This window comes from Protopterus annectens, chromosome 14.part0 (assembly GCF_019279795.1).
Source record: "Protopterus annectens isolate FY-2018-M chromosome 14.part0, PAN1.0, whole genome shotgun sequence".
Classification (NCBI taxonomy): Eukaryota; Metazoa; Chordata; order Ceratodontiformes; family Protopteridae; genus Protopterus; species Protopterus annectens.
The window spans coordinates 18,953,778-18,968,821 of record NC_056748.1 but is presented as its reverse complement, the minus strand read 5'-3'; the positions used below and the strand labels follow the sequence as shown (position 1 = coordinate 18,968,821).

Genomic DNA, 15,044 nt, shown 5'->3' with positions numbered 1-15,044 from the left:
TAGGTTTAGCAGGGAGTTCTTTATTCCTCAACTGATAAAGAAGGGTAATAATAGAGGACAACCACCTGGATAAGGTTACTTTAGACACTGGTCGACCCTGCTTACCCTTCGCATAGAACAGGAAGAGTTGGTCTGATTTCCTTATTTGCTCAGTCCTACGCAAATAGAAACATAATTGCCTATGAACGTCCTACTGGTGTAATTTGTGTTCAGCTTTGTTGGAATAATTTGGAAAAAAAACTGGTAGATCAATGGATTGATTCAAATTATTTTCGGAGGGGATCTTAGGACGGAATGAAGGATTAGTCCTGAGTGAAACCCTATCCTTATGGAAAATTAGGTAAGGAGGACGAACACATAAGGCTTGAAGTTCAGAAACTCTCCTCGCTGAAGTAATGGCCACCAAAAAGAGGGTTTTCCAAGAAAGCAATTTCAAGGAACAGGAAGCTGCCGGTTCAAAAGGAGGCAGTATCAAGGAAGGTAGGATCAAATTCAAGTCCCACGGAGGTGGGGGATCTCTCACTGGAGGCCTGAGCAAAATTTTTCCTTTAAAAAAAGCTTTGCAAAGCTTATGGGACATGATGCTGGTTTCTGACAGGCCCGTATGGAAATTTGAGATTGCCGCTAATTGAACTCTAATGGTGGCAGAAGATGAGCCCGCTTGAAAAGGTTCTGCTAAAAATCTAGAACGTTATGGACAGGGGCCGTAAAAAGATCTATATTTCTAGCCTCTGCCCAAAAAGAGAAACGTTTCTACTTACTAGCATAAGTCTTCCTGGTTGTAGGTTTGTGCGAAGAAAGGATAATCTCACGCACAGAATGGGAAATACTGGGAAGCCTGGCTAAGGTTGGAAGTGGAGCAACCAAGCAGTGATGTTGAGAGACTGAAGAGATTGATGCAGCCTGCCCGACTGATGGATCAGGAGGTCCAGAACTGGGACCAGATTCCAAGGCTGCTATACAAGGTGACGATGCAGGAACGGGAACCAGATTTGTCAAGGCCAGTAGGGGGCAATGAGGATCATCCTGCAACCCAGCATGGTAGCTTTCTGAATTAGTTTGGGAATTGGAGGAAAGGGTGGGAATGCATACAGAAGTCCCTGGGGCCAATCGTGAACTACAGCATCTCTGGGGGAGTGTCCGGGAAGAGGGAAGAGAGTGAAGAAACTGTTGCACTTGCTGTTGAGAGGAGTTGCGAAAAGGTCGCAGCAAGGCTGACCCCATTTGTGGAAGATTTTGTCCGCTACTGTCCGATTGAGAGACCACTCGTGAGGCATGAGAACAGCTCTGCTTAGCTTGTCTGCTATGACGTTGGACTTCCCAGGGATGTGCGTTGCTGTCAGAAACCGTTGAGAGGACATCGCCCACTGCCATAGTCTGAGTGCTTCTCGACATAAGGGATAGGACTTGGTTCCGCGTTGCTTGTTGATGTACCACACTACAGACATATTGTCTGTCTGAAGTGCAATGGTCCCAGTGGGTAGAGAGTTCTGAAGAGCTTGCAACGCTAAAAGCACCGCCCTCATCTCCAAGACATTTATGTGCAAGTGGTACTCGTGGGGTTGCCAGGTGCCCTGGACAGTCCTGCCCTGAAAATGCTCCCCCACCCGATCAGGGAGGCATCCGTGGTCACCGTGGCAACTGGAGGAGGAAGGACAAATGGTCTGCCCTGGGGTACTGATGGGGAGACCATCCACCAAGCCAAGTGGTCTTTGCATGACTGCGTGATTATTATCTTGCGAGACATAGGAAGTTGTTGAAAGGACCATTGGGTGAAAAGCATCCACTGGAGAATCCTCATGTGAAAACGAGCCAGGGGAACTAATATGATCGCTGCTGCCACGAGACCCAAGGTATTTAGGACGAATCTGGCCTGAATCTTTCTGCATCCTAATAATACCTGTACGTGTCGGCGAATGTCTGCCACTCTGTCTATTGGAAGTGTTGCAGACAGATCATTCGTATTTAATCTTGCGCCTATAAAGGTTAAAGACTGACAAGGCGACAATGCAGACTTTTCGAAATTTATTGAGATACCTAGGTTGGAGCATGTTTGGATGGTATAGTCCCTGGCTCTCAGCAATTGATGTCTGGTGGTAGCAGTAAGGAGCCAGTCATCTAGATATGGAAACACCTGGAATCCTTGCCGTCTCAGGTGAGCAGTAACCACTGTCATGCATTTGGTGAACACCCTGGGGGCTGTGGTGAGACCAAAGGGCAGGGCTCTGAACTGGTAATGACTGGCTCCCAGCCGGAAGCGGAGAAACCTTCTGGAACGCCTGTCCATTTTGATATGGTAGTACGCATCCTGAAGATCTATGGAGCACATCCAATTGTCCTGACCCAAAAAGGGTAGAATGGACTGAAGCGTGACCATCCAGAACTTCATTCTTTGAACAGACTTGTTTAGCCTGCTGCGATCCAAAATGGGTCTCCAGTCCCCTGTCTTTTTTGGTACCAAAAAGAACTTTGAATAAATTCCGGATCCTTGCTGGTCTGCTGGGACTTGTTGGATGGCCCGTTGTTTTTAGCAGTTTTGAAATTTATTGTACTGCATGTTCCCTTCCCTTGTGGAACATCTGGGATGGGATTGTTTGATTTTAAGGGGGTGTGGACAAAAAGGATTTTGTAACCTCCGGATATGATAGACCGTACCCATCTGTCTCATGTGATGAGACGCCAGGCTTCTGGGTACAGAGACAACCTTCCCCCGACTGCCTCCGAAGGCGGACAGCCGGGCAGCCCCTCAGGGGTGCTGGAAGGGCTTGTCAGAGAAAGATTCTCTGCTGCCCTGATTCTGCGGACCCCCTCTGCCCCGCGGGCAGTGTCTATTGTTGTTCCCTCCTCTGCCTCTGGAGGGAAACTCACCACGTGTGTCAGGCACGGCTCCCTGGGGTTTCCGGAACCACATCTTTCCACTCTTCTGACCATTAGGGTATGGTCTAGAGGGAGTGGAAAAACAGACTTCCACGGCAGAGAGAGTCTTGCCTTCCTGCTCACACCTGGTAAGGGTATCTTTCACTTGAGGTCCAAACAGAGCCGAACCATCAAAAGGGGTATTGGTGAAAGACGCCTTGAAGGGATCAGCAAAGTTACATAAACGCATCCAGGCATGTCTTCTCAAAGCCACGCCTGTGCCTGCGGCCCTACTTGCCCCATCAGCCGCATACGAAATGAGCCGCATGGAGGAGTTGACGATAGAATTAAGAGTCGCCAGCTGGGAATTGATCTTGTCTTGAGCCCCCACAGCTGATGGATCTTGAAGGGTATCACCTAGCTCCTTGAGGAGATCCCTCTGGAGGCGGATGAAGTGGCACAAGTAATTCAGCGACCGCATGGAGAAGGTCGCTGAAGAAAACATCCACTTCCCGTATCTGTCCATCATCCTAGACTCTTTATTAAGGGGATGGACAGGTACAGAAGTGTCAGCCAACTCCTTTTTCGTGGCCGCTGCTATCACCATGGCATCAACGGGGACACCCTTTGTCAAAAACTGTTTATCTTGAGGGGCCGTAATAAACCTTCCGAGCCACTACTTCCATCAATGGATCGAAAGGGGAGACACCCAGGAGGTGGAGGGGCGAGAAGCAAACACGTCCAGGAATACCGACTCGTCCTCAGAAGGGTTAAGGGCAGTCCAGTTCCCCCTTTGCCTAAGGATCTCAAGGATGTCTGAGAAAGAGACATCTTCAGAGGGGGATCTTGGGGACCCTTCCGAATCCTCCAAGTCGGTATCTGATGTGACAGACTCGGGGGAGTCAACATGTTTCCTCTTACATTTCCTCTTACGAGGGGGCTCTGAAATCTCAGGGGAGGCCTCAGAAGATGAAGATACACCCAGTGGGGTGACCTGGAGCATTTGATCCTCTCGCTTGAGGTCTGGAGGAGGGGCAGAGACTGAAGCAGGCACCCTGGGGGGAGGAGCTGAAGGAGCTGATCGAGGTGCAGACTCGGATGTCAGCACGCTCCTCATGACCTCAAAGGTGCCCCTGTCCGGCAGAGAAGAGGAGCCCTGCTCCGAAGAGACCGGAATCCTCCCCGGCACCGAAAGGGACGGCTCCGAGGCCGATGTAGGAGCCAAGCTTACCTGCGCCGAGGCTCCGAGAGGGAGAACGGGGTCGGACATGGGTCCGATGCCACTCACCCCCTCGGAGCCGACGAGGGAGTCTCGGTGCCCAGATCCTTCCAAGGACGGAACCGTTGAAGAAATCGGAGCAGGCGACGGAGCCGAAAGGGGATGCATTGGTGCCGTTTCCAAGATCCGAGTCCCAACAAACTCCGGCTCCGAAATGGCAGGAGGAGTCGGAGGAGGAACTACTTCAGAAACAGGAAAAGCCACAGCCTGATGAGGAGGGCTAGTTAACATTTTAGCCAGGGCCTGCGATTTGAGGAGTCTACTAACCACTCTCTCCAAGTCATGATCGGATAGCCTCGAGGACCGTGAAGAGTGGGACCCATGGCTCCGTTCAGATTGTAGTAAGGGCGACCCCGGAGTCAAGCGAATCGACTCTAGGGATGGTGACCTAGATCGCTTACGGCTCCCTGACGGTTCTGACACCAAGGTCGGAGCCGAGTGAGATTTAGATACTTCGAACCGAAATAGAAGCAGACTCCTCCACCTGGCGACGGCCCTGTACTGGGAGCCGACGGCTTGGTGGGCTTAGGGGTTTTCGCTGGCTGAGACTTTGCCAGAGACCCCTCGGGTTTAAGTAACCCCCTGAGAATCAACTTGTTCCTACGCTCCTGCAGGACTCTCGGACTAAAGGCATGACATACTGAGCAAGAGTCCTGCAGGTGCAGGGCACCCAAACAATAAACACAAGAAGTGTGACCGTCTGTCAGAGACATTTTCTGACAGCACGAGTCACACTTCTTGAACCCTGATACCTTGGTATCCTTTGACATGCTAAAGAAAAAGGGATACCAACTGAAGTATATTAGACTAGTGTAAATAAACACACACACACACACACACACACACACACACACACACACACACACACTAGTCCCACACCTTCACACAAAAAAACAGAGTAACAATATTAGCAAAAATTAAAAGAAATTTATCTTTAACTAGAAAGGCTAAACACTACTTCCTACTGGAAAAAGGTTTATAAAAGGGAAGGGGATAGCCTCTAATTTAAACGGCCTACTTTAGGGAGATGGGGGGGAGGGGAGAAACTCTCTAATTAAAACGAGTTTCCTTAAAGGCAGAAAACATAGGTACTACAACTAATCTAACAGTACTACACTACTAAAACAAAAAAGAACTTGAAATATATACTAAAATTTAACAACTAATTATGATAAAAAGATGAATACGACCTGAGCCAGTAAAGCGCAACCTCGTAGCTGAAGCAGCAAACGAGATCTGGGGATCTAGCTCCAGGCATTGTGGGATATAGGAAGGCCTTGAGCCAGTAAATAGCTCTCGAGCTTTAGAAAATGGCCGAGTCGGAGCCGAAGATCAGCTCCGAACCCAACCAGCAAGAATGAAGGCGAGAGAGACAACTTAACATTTGATGTTATTTGGTGATTGGTTTGGGTATTTAAATGCACGTGGAAGGTTAACTCATTATCTGAAAAAGTCCTTAGTGTAGGATGAAAACATGAAGTAGAGATAACTGGTGGCAAATCCCGCTCTGCATGGGCCTTGATAAAAGCCTGTGCCAAAACCTCAGTCATTGGAGGGGACTGCAACAGCATCTCACCTTGTCTGACTATAACAAGTCTGGATAGACTGGTGGATGGTTAATGAGCATTGCCTGGTACTCTATGCTTTGGACACTTCTTTTTATGCCTAGGGAGACCAACGTCGACCCGGCCAGCAGACAACATAATACGAGAAGGCACTAATGACTTGCTAAGGTCCTTAGCTAAAATCACAGCTCTGGGTTAATTGTCCTACTGTTAAAGTGAGCACAGAACTAATGGAAACATCATGTTCTGGGCCTGAACAAGCTACATAAAAAGAGTGAAAGTGCCACTGTGGTAGCTGCATGCCACAGCAGAGACATTTATTAACTTTCTCTGACATTAACAGGGTACTTAGCTTTAGTTGTCTTCTTTATCTGGTGCGAACTGACCAGCATACTGACTAGCACTCTGCTTCAGACGGCAGGAAAGAAAGTACAGTTGTGTACACTTACCATAAATGTAGATGTTCCAGTGTATTCACTGTTGCAGTCATCACATTTGGGTTATCTGCTTGCAATATCCCTCAGTTGGCCTGATTTATTAGTCTTGGATCCTGCGTCAGGTGCTGTCTCATCTTCCGTGACATCAGGTAGTCAGGGGTATAAAGCATGCAGCCGACGCCATTACATCAGTTTTTCTTGCCCCAGATGTCAGGTGCCCCCCAATGGGAAGCAATTAAATATATATATATATATATATATATATATATACACAATGGTACACCTCCAACAAAAAGCAAATACACCAAAAAGCTTTTAAGCATAGTAAAGGAGAGTAGAGGTATAGCCAAAAGAAGTCAGGGGGCTGGAGGGAGGGTAACCAGGACTGCAACAGTGAATACACTCGAACATCTACATTTATGGTAAGTGTACACAACTGTACTATGTTCTTTGTGTTTCATTGTTGCAGTCATTACATTTGGGTAGAGTCCCAAAGCTATGGTATGGAGGAGGAATTTAGATAGCATTAGGGCCAGCTATAAGGCCCTGCAAGACTGCAGTGTCAAAGCCAGCTCTGGATTTAGAGAAAAATGGCAAATGATAATGCTTGGTGAAAGTATGTACAGAACTCCAGGTAGCAGCTTCTAGGATGTCCCTGGTAGGGACACCTCTGAGAAAGGCTGTAGAGGTAGATGCAGCCCTGGTGGAGTGAGGTCTGATCCCCTGGGGGATAGGTTTTCCACACTGCTTATAGCAGAAAATAATGAAATGGCCTATCCATTTAGAAATTGTTTGCTTTGAAATAGCCTTCCCCTCTGCCCCTGCAGCAAATGCCACCAGCAGTTGTTCAGATTTCCTTTGAGGTTTAGTTCTGTCCAAGTAAAATCTAAGTTGTCTGTGCATATCTAAGGAGTGTAGTATGCGTTCCCCTTTGTTCTGTGGATTAGAAAAGAAGGTTGGCAAATGAATGGACTGATTAAGAGCCACAGTGGATACCACATTGGGCATGAAGGAGGGATTGGTCCTGAGGGCCACCCTGTCCGCATGAAAGATGATGAAAGGCTCCACTGCCATAAGGGCCTGTAATTCAGATACCCTTCTTGCTGAAGTGACTGCTAAAAGGAAGGCTGTTTTCCAAGAAAGGAATTTTAACTCTGCACTTGCAGACGGCTAAAAAGGAGGAAGAGTGAGTTTTTCCAATACAAAGTTAAGGTCCCAGGCTGGGGTTGGGGCTCTCCTGGGTGGTCTTAAGTTTTTGGCCCCTCTGAGGAACTGCTTGAGCAGTGGATCAGAGAAGATGGGTGGTTCTGTGCTGTAATGAGCTGAAATGGCTGAGGCGTGAATTTTGATGGAGGAAAAAGAAAGGCCCCTGTGAAGCATCTCAGTTAAGTATTGAAGAATCTGAGGTAAGTTGGGCGCTGCTGTGGCTATCCCTTGAGTTTGGTTCCAGGCACAGAATCTTTTCCATTTTTCAGCATAAGATTTTCTAGTACTAGGCCTCCCTGCCTCCAAAATGACATCCAACACTTGTTTACTGAGGGATGGTAATGGAGAAATTAGGTAATTAGCCAGGCTGCCAGGTTCAGGGTTTGAAGCTGAGGGTGCAGAATCTGGCTCTCCTGCTTTGACAGCAGGGTAGGGGTTTGAGGCAGGTGCCATGGAGCCAGCAGTGACACACTGCGCAAGAGGGGGTACCAGTGTTGGTGTGGCCAGTTTGGTGCAATCAGTATCATCCTTGATTTGTCTTGTTTGATCTTTAGTAGTACTTTGGAAAGGAGAGGCAGAGGGGAAAGGCATAAACTGATAGATTTTTCCAGCTGAAGGACAGAGCATCCACTTTCCAAGCTTGTTTGTGGGGAGTCCTTGTGCAGAACTTGTCCAAATGGTAGTTCTGGGGGAGAGGCAAACAGGTCTACATCTGGGCTCCCCCATTTGTTTATCAACATGTTGAAAGTCTTTGGTTCCAGTTTCCACTCGTGTGGGTCCATGAGATTTCTGATTAGTTCGTCTGCCAGTGTATTTAGTTTTTCTGGCAGGAACTGAGCCTGTAGATGCACTTGGTAGCTCAAGGCTGGGTTCCACAGAGCCATGGCTAGTCTGCAGAGGGGGTAAGAATGGTTAACCCCCTGCTTGTTTATGTACCACATAACAGTGGTGTTGTCCGTCTTTACCATTAATTGTCCTGGATGAATGTGGTCCTTGAAGGCTGTCAGAACGTTCTGTACAGCTAACATTTCTTTTTGACTGATATGCAGGTGCATTTGACTTGGGTTCCATTTGCCCTGAATGCACTTCCCTGCCAGGTGAGTCCCCCATGCATAGTCTGATGCATCAGTTGTTAGGGTTTGGGTGGCAGGGGGTAAAGTGAATGGTAGTCCCTTGTTTAGGTGGCAGGCCTCTGCCCACCAAAGGAACTCTAACCGTAGGCAAGGTATGATAGGAATCATTGATTCTAGATCCTAAGAATGTTGACACCATAGGCTTTTTAGATACCATTGTAGTTTCCTCATATGCAGTCTTGCATACGGAATTAGTAGAATGCAGGAGGCCATGAACCCCAAGGCTTGCAGTATTTGTCTTGCAGATAGCAGGGTCTTTGTGACCATTAGTTTGAAGTAAGTTGTCAAATGAATTTGTTTCTCTGGCATGAGGAAAGCCATTTGGGAAGTTGTGTTCAAGCTTGCTCCCAGGAATATAATTTGTTGACAGGGTACCAGATGTGATTTCTTTTCATTTATGGTGTACCCCAGACAAGTTAGCACCTTTTGTATAAATGCCAGATGATTCAAAAGTATGTCCTGGCTTTCTGCCTGAATTATACAATCGTCCAGGTATGGGTATATTTGAATATTTCTTTGCCTGCAAAATGCAATGACTGGAGCTAGGCACTTTGTGAGTACCCTGGGCACAATAGATAAGCCAAAGGGCAGAGAACTGATAGTGCACGTAGCCTGCTTTGAAGCGTAGGTATCTTCTGCAAGATTCCCTGATTGGAATGTGCAGGTAGGCTTCCTTTAAATCCAGTGTTGCCAACCAGGCATCTTTGTCTAGCATAGGAAGCAACTGGTGAAGAGTTAGCATCTTGAATTTTGGAGTAAGCAAACAGGTGTTTAAGATAGAAAGGTCCAGGATAGGATGCCATGAATTGTCTTTTCTGGGTTACCAAGAAAAGTCTTGAGTATAAACCTTGTCCCTTTTCCTCTTCTGGTACAGTTTGAATAGCCTTTATGCTTAAGAGAGAGAGTACCTGCTTTTGAACCTCTGCCCACTGATTTGGGGGTAGATCTGGCCAACCGTTTGGGGTTGGTAACGTGTGGAAGTGAAATCTGTATCCTTGGGAAACTATATTTAAAACCCATTTGTCCTGGGTAATGAGTTCCCAGTTTTTGGCCTGCAGAGCTATCTTTCCCCCTAAAGGAGCAATCAGTTGAGAAGTGCTTGGAAGTTTTAAAGTTAAGTCATTGAGACAGCTTACCATAGGGGGGAGTCTTACTATTCCCTGATTTGGAAGTGGGAGCCCCCAACTGCTTACTCCTGTGCGTACCCTGGGACTGAAGCCTGGGTGTTCTGCTGGTTTTGGGTTTGGACTGAGAAGGCTTGGAAGAGGCAGGAAAGGACCAATTCTTAGAGGGCCAATGCCTACTAAATTTTGGAGGCTGTACGTGTAGGAAATATTTAACAGTTTGCACAGATTTAGCTTTTTCCTCCATCTTAAGAACTTCTGCTTTGCTGCCAAACAGGTGGTCCTAATTTAAGGGAGCATCCAGCAATTTAGCTTTAACATGATCTGGCAAAGATTGCTCCTTAAGCGAAGCATGCCTTCTAAGTACAGACCCAGTGACAGCAGCCCTGCAAGATGCCTCTAGTGAATCAAAACCACATTGCAAAGTATGTTTTCCAACCTTTTCAGCAGAATGCATTAAATCCTGTAAATCCTTATTTTCAGCACAGTCAGGAATCAACATAATTTTCTGTTTAAGCAATCCAATAATATGTTGCTGATACTTTAACATATGAAACTGACAGTTTAAAGCCCTAATGGCCAAGGTTGCAGAAGTATGTACCTTCTTACTCCATCTATCCAGCACTCTGGAGTCTCTATCAGAAGGGTTAGGATTTTTGGCAGTTGTAGCCTTAATGCCCTTCGGTCCCTGTGAAATGGTCTCAGGATCCGCAGTAGGATTTTTAAAAAGGAACTTGTGAGAGTCAGGAACACTGTAATATCTATCAAGTTTTCTGGGAGCAGGAGGTAAAGAATCAGGGGCCAAGCTAGATTCCGAAAAGGCATCATCAACAATGTCTAGTACAGGAGGGATAGCTAAAGGCCTGTGTTGAGGCAGGAGTAAGAAGTTCCTAAGCCTCTTTTTAGAATCAGAGTAATCCTGGCATTCCCAGCGAAAATGCTTCCTAAGAGTATGCAAGGTTTCACCAAAAGAGAAATCCTCTAGAGGGGAAGCAGAAGGAATAGAGTCCTCTGCATCAGAATCCTCACAGGTAGATAAGGGTAAATCCTGGTCATCAGAGAAAAAAAGAAGTTATGTCTTACCATAATGCTCCATCTGTATTGTTGATCCTCGTTCAGTCATTACGCATGGGTATCGGTTCTGACCTCGGAACAGAGCCGGCCATTTTCCAAGCTCGTGTCAGCTTCAAACTCTCGAGCTAAACTCTTACCCACAATCCCCCTCTCCCTGTAACCTCAGATTGAGTTTGCAAGTCAAAGAAGGTAGAGGCTACCTCTAGTCAAATAACCTAAGAGAACCAGATGGTGCGATCCACTAGAAACCACAGGAGGGGGAAGGAGGGAGGGTCGTAATGACTGAACGAGGATCAACAATACAGATGGAACATTATGGTAAGACATAACTTCTTTATCTGATATTGTTAATCCTCGTTCATTCCTTACACATGGGACAGAGTCCCCAGCTACCTCTATTCCGGGGAATACGGAAGCGCAGAAATCTTCTTGATGGCCTGTCCACTTTTATGTGGTAGTACGCATCTTGAAGATCTATCGAGCACATCCAATCATCTTTTTCCAAAAGCGGGAGGATAGACTGTATTGTGACCATCCAGAATTTTTGTACTCTCACAAACTTGTTCAATACACTGAGATCCAAAATTGGTCTCCAGTCCCTGGTTTTCTTTGGCACCAAAAATAGTCTTGAGTAGAATCCGGATCCTATCTGGTCTGGAGGGACTATTTGGATGACTCTCTTTCTTAGCAGCTTTTCTATCTCTAGTGCTGCTTCTTCCCTTTGACTGGGTGTAATGTCGGGAAGGTTTTTTGAAGGGACAGGACAAAGATTGAAGGGGATATGATAACCCGCTGGTTATAATCCTTTGTACCCAAGAATCGGTGGTGATGGTTAGCCAGGCAGAAGGGTACAAGGAGAGACATCCCCCAACCACCTCCGGAGGAAAGGAGTTCGGCCACTCTTCATGAACGCTGGTAGGATTGGCCAGGGAAAGAATCCCTGGAACCCTGGTTACGCGGACCCCCTCTGCCCCGAAAGGAGCATCTTCCCTCTGAGTTTTCCCCTCTGCCTCTAGGGGAGAACTCAGCCTGTGTGTCACGGAAAGGACCCTGAGATTTCTTGAACCACATCTTCCCATTCTTTTGGTTTCAGGAGAAAGGATGTTGAGGGGAAGAATAACGGACACCTACGGCAGAAAGTGTCTTACCGTCCTGTTCACATCTGGCCAGTGTGCTTTTAACTTTGGGTCCAAACAACGAGGAGGCCTCAATGGGAGCATTAAGAAAGGAAGCCTTAAAGGGTTCTGTGAAATTGCACAAGCACATCCAGGCATGTCGTCTCAAGACCGCAGCTGAACCCGCTGCTCTAGCTGCTCCTTCTGATGTGTGAGATATCAGTCGCACAGAGGAGTTAGATACTGACTCAATGGTGGCCAGCTGAGAGGCCACTTTGTCATGGACCTCATCAGACATGGCACCAGCCAAGGTTTCAGAGAGCTCAGAAATCAAATCCCTTTGAAGCCTGGTAAAGTGTGCCATATAATTCAGGGACCTGATAGTAAAGGTCGCTGATGCAAAGGTGAAGCCCGGGACTCTTTGTTAGGTGGATGGACGGTCTGGCTTTCTTCTTCTGCCAGATCCTTTTTTGTTGCGGCCGCCACCACCAAAGCATCCACAGGAAGACCTTTTGACCAATGGGGATCCATAGCAGGAGGGGACAAAATCTTATCTGGCCTCCGGGGAATAGCTTTGATGGTGTCAGGTGGAGTAACCCAGGAGGTAGGGGGCCGGGCGCGAAAGGCTTGCAAGAACACAGATTCCTCAAAGGTTGGATTAGAGGGCTGCCAGTCACTTCTCTGTTTCAGGATTTCGAGGATATCACCAAAGGATACCTCAAAGGGTGACCGAGGGGATCCTTCCCCCTCATCAAAATCTGCGTCTTCAGTGAGGGACTCCTCTGTGGAGTCCATGTGCTTCCTCTTACACAAACTTTTCTGGTGGACTTCCTCAGTGGGAGAAGCTGAGGAAGATAGCGGAAAAGGGGTTTCCTGTGGGAATATGTCCTGAGGCCCTTGCACCCGATGTCCGCTCGGTGCGACTTGTGAAACCAGTGTACCAGAGGAGGGTGGAGGGATAGACAGTCCAGTATCACCAGCAGTGGCGAAAGCCTTCTCCATCAGTTAGAAGGCTGGTCCACCTGAAGAGGCGTGAATGTCTAGGACAGGGGTCACCCCTCCCCTAAGTGGCTCAGCCTGCTGACCCAGAGTCCCTGGATGGCTGTGGAGCAGCAAACTATGCGTGCCACAACTGACATCCTGGGTCATAGCAAAACTTTCCTGCCACAAAAGCAACTGCGGTTCCTTAGTGAGATCCATAAAGGGAACCGCAGAAGGGGAAGACTGTGGTATATCCATGGACTTCAAAGGCAATGAAGGAGGAGAATAAGAAGGGGTCTTTGGAGACAGGTGATCACCTCCCAAGGAAAGATAGTTCCTGGGGGGTGGAATACCTCTGGCCAAGAGCACCTGATCCACAAGACGCAACACATCATGTTCGGAAAGGCTTCTAGTAGACCTCACGGAGACTGAGGGAGAAACAGGCCTGTCCACAGAAGAGGCAAACTTGGTGCCCATCTCACCAGTCTGCACCGAGAACAACAGTGCCGAGAGAGACTGGACTACGGGTATCTGCACCAAAGAAGTCATCGGTGCCGAGGTCATGGTCTGCACTGACACACGGATCGGCGCCGAAGTGGTTGTCGGTACCGAAGCTGGAATCAACAATAAAGGCGTCGGTTCCAAGTAAGATTTCGGAGCTGACATAGTCAAGGTCTGCGCCAACTGAACGGTTGGTGCTGATACAGTGGTAATAGTCTGAACCGAGGAGCCCCTCGGAGCTGATATGGTGAAGGCTGCAGGAGAAGACGGAGCCGAGATCACCAATGGATGCCGAAGGTCTAGGCACCAAAAGCACTGGGGCTGCCTGAGTGAGCCCGGGGGCCGAAACTTTAGCCTTTTTAGGTTTTGGTTGGCAGGAGTCCCCAGCCGGGGACAAAGGCAAAGATTTAGCCTTGGTAGGAACATCCAAGATTTTCTTATGGGATCTAGGAGGGGTTGAGATTTAAGAAGTCCCTTCAGCAACAACTTGTTTTTCCTTTCCAACAAAGTTCTATTTGAAAAGTTTTCACAGATAGTACAGGGCGGGTCAACAGATAAGTGGGATGCCCCCAAACAATAAACGCACAAAGAGTGTACATCAGAAGTAGGTAGTTTGTGTCCACAATCAGAACACCGTTTAAACCCCGGACTACCTTTCTTATCAGTCATGATAACAAAATTAGATAGTAGAAAAGGGTACCAGCAATGGTACAAAAGAATACCTGAAGGTATGAAAAAAGGGAAATATTACCAACGATGGTAAGGGGAGAATACCTCGCGGTAAAAAGGTAGAGAAAAGAAAAGAAAACCTCAAGCAAATATGGTCGCTAGATGCGATAGGGTAAGAGACAACTAAATAGAAACTTTTCTGACAGAAAAGTAATATCAATGACTATTATACCACAAATAACTGTACTTGGTTCAAGCGAAGCAGCTTGACACGACCGAATGGCAACGCGGCAAATGAAATCTGAGGTAACAGGGAGAGGGGGATTGTGGGTAAGAGTTTAGCTCAAGAGTTTGAAACTGATGCGAGCTTGGAAAATGGCCGGTTCGGTTCCGAGGTTGGAAACGATACCCATGCGTAAGTAAAGAACGAAGATTAACAATATCAGATCAGAAATTTCAGAATCCTGCTCAGAAGAATCATAAGCAAATTCAGTCCTAGGTCTCTTAGAAGGGGAAGGTTGGCTTCCCCTTTTTAAAGTAATAAGGTCTTCACCCATTCTTATCATTCGTTTTTTAGGCATAGAGGCCAGACCATGCGATGCGGTCTGGCTGTCGGTTTTCTAGGCATGGTTTGAGTTTTAGGTCTTGAAGAAGAAGATGGCGTCGGTTTAATATGCAAGTCAGTAGACCTGAATACACCCTCAGAAGTCTGTGCCAGCACAGCGGCTCTGGACCCATCCAAGGTAGAGAAATCCGCAGGTTCCACAGTTGAAGCATCTCGCGGCATACTGGACTGCAAACGGGTCTTAGTAGAGGCCTGCGAATCTGAAGTAGCGGGTATCAGGGACTGTGAAAGCACCTCACTGAGTACCGGCGAACTGGCGCCTGGCTTAGGAGAAGCGTCGTCGGCAGCTTTGGACCTAGGCAGCCTGTCTCTGTCTTTATCTTTGCATTTTTTCGGAATGTCGGTAGTCGGATGGCTTACCAAAGACATATCTGGATAACTGAACCGAGTACCAAAATATTTAGAAGCATAAATATACTGACGACGGATAGTTCATTGCTTAAATAAGGCACAAAACTGACAGCGAGGTACGTCGTGGT

General features: G+C 47.4%; 1 protein-coding gene across 1 annotated transcript in view; it reads right to left on the bottom strand.

Moving 5' to 3' along the window:
• The window catches only part of SGCB (sarcoglycan beta), a 362,798-nt gene that overhangs the window by 132,959 nt on the left and 214,795 nt on the right, over nucleotides 1-15,044 (bottom strand). The window lies entirely within an intron of this gene.